This window comes from Portunus trituberculatus, chromosome 11 (assembly GCF_017591435.1).
Source record: "Portunus trituberculatus isolate SZX2019 chromosome 11, ASM1759143v1, whole genome shotgun sequence".
Taxonomy (NCBI): Eukaryota; Metazoa; Arthropoda; class Malacostraca; order Decapoda; family Portunidae; genus Portunus; species Portunus trituberculatus.
The window spans coordinates 4,880,916-4,883,415 of NC_059265.1; positions in this window are offsets into that span (position 1 = coordinate 4,880,916).

Below are 2,500 nucleotides of genomic sequence, written 5' to 3' on the forward strand. Positions count from 1 at the left end.
TAATAGCGTGCATTGGAGCCACTTTCCTGGGTTATAATAGTAATGAAATGCTGTGAGAAAGTTTCAGTGCTGAAAACATATGGGAAAACTGCCTAACTTTGAAATAACATGTGCACTACACTACACTACACCGTGGATTATTTATCTTGGAGCGCTGCGGGTTGGTCAGTGTATGTCGTAGTCATGTTTCACCATCACCGCTACTCACTCACCCTCATCGTTCGTGTTATCATTGTAAGTATGTTTCGTTATTTTGCTGTTTAGAGACTTCACCTTACTAATTTTCTCATTGGCGTGAATGTTTCCTCATCCTAGTTAATGCCATCCAGATCACAATTAAGTACATAATTACATAGCGATACATTACACCTATCAATCACTTTCTATGCCTTGTTATAATGACAAATTCATTATAAATTTGCCTGCAACTTAATTCATACTAATATTAACAATAGTAACAACAACACCAACAGAATATCAATAATATGAATTATTATTTTTTTACTATTACTAATTTTATGCCATTTATGGCCTAATGATAGGTACACGCAGTTCTGCCCCCACGCACCACACACACACACACACTCTCTCTCTCTCTCTCTCTCTCTCTCTCTCTCTCTCTCTCTCTCTCTCTCTCTCTCTCTCTCTCTCTCTCTCTCTCTCTCTCTCTCTCTCTCTCTCTCTCTCTCTCTCTCTCTCTCTCTCTCTCTCTCTCTCTCTCTCTCTCTCTCTCTCTCTCTCTCTCTCTCTCTCTCTCTCTCTCTCTCTCTCTCTCTCTCTCTCTCTCTCTCTCTCTCTCTCTCTCTCTCTCTCTCTCTCTCTCTCTCTCTCTCTCTCTCTCTCTCTCTCTCTCTCTCTCTCTCTCTCTCTCTCTCTCTCTCTCTCTCTCTCTCTCTCTCTCTCTCTCTCTCTCTCTCTCTCTCTCTCTCTCTCTCTCTCTCTCTCTCTCTCTCTCTCTCTCTCTCTCTCTCTCTCTCTCTCTCTCTCTCTCTCTCTCTCTCTCTCTCTCTCTCTCTCTCTCTCTCTCTCTCTCTCTCTCTCTCTCTCTCTCTCTCTCTCTCTCTCTCTCTCTCTCTCTCTCTCTCTCTCTCTCTCTCTCTCTCTCTCTCTCTCTCTCTCTCTCTCTCTCTCTCTCTCTCTCTCTCTCTCTCTCTCTCTCTCTCTCTCTCTCTCTCTCTCTCTCTCTCTCTCTCTCTCTCTCTCTCTCTCTCTCTCTCTCTCTCTCTCTCTCTCTCTCTCTCTCTCTCTCTCTCTCTCTCTCTCTCTCTCTCTCTCCCTCCCTCAACTAAGCACCGTAAAAATATCCCGCTAAAAAGCCCCCACAATAAACCTCTCCAAAAAGCCCCGCCAAAAAAGAACCGGCAAAAAGCCCCGCCACAAGGCCTGATAAAATGTTCCCCCAAAAAGCCTCACCACGAAGTCCCGCCAAAATGCCCCGCTAAATTGGACCGTAAACAATTCCCGCCTTGAAGCACCGCCAATAACCCTGCCAAAAGATCCAGCCAGGATGCACGACACATACGCTCGCAGGCATAGGCACACACACTCAAGTTCTCAAACACACACACACACACAGACACACACACGCACACACCACATGTAGACGCTTTTCTGCCCACACGCAAGCATGCCTACGCACGCACTCACATTTTTTCACACACGCACGCACGCACGCACAAACGCACGCACAGACACACACACGCACGCACGCACGCACGCACACACACACACACACACACACACACACACACACACACACACACACACACACACACACACACACACGCAATATCACGCACGCATACGCACAACACACACACACACACACACACACACACACACACACACACACACACACACACACACACACACACACACACACACACACACACACACACACACACACACACACACACACACACACACACACACACACACACACACACACACACACACACACACACACACACACACACACACACACACACACATACGCAGTGCCCGCACGCACGCACACACACACGCATGCAAACGCACGCACGACTCATATTCACACACACACACACACACACACACACACACACACACACACACACACACACACACGAAAACAGTTGACAGCACGCACGCACGCGTTCACATTCTCACACACACACACACACACACACACAGTTCTGCCAGCATGCACGCACACGGAAGCACGCATAGGCATCGACTCACATATACACATAATGCACACTAACGTGTATTTTGACACACTGGTTTCGTTTAGGTAAGGTGAGGGTAGGTTAGGATAGGATAGGTTAAGTTACACCCTTCTTAATGTAAATAAAATGGTAAATAAATCTCAAGGTAAAATGTGTCCTAGTATTGAAGGGATTAAAATAGTGATGATTATGGCCATTAATCTTTTGAATCTCTCTCTCTCTCTCTCTCTCTCTCTCTCTCTCTCTCTCTCTCTCTCTCTCTCTCTCTCTCTCTCTCTCTCTCTCTCTCTCTC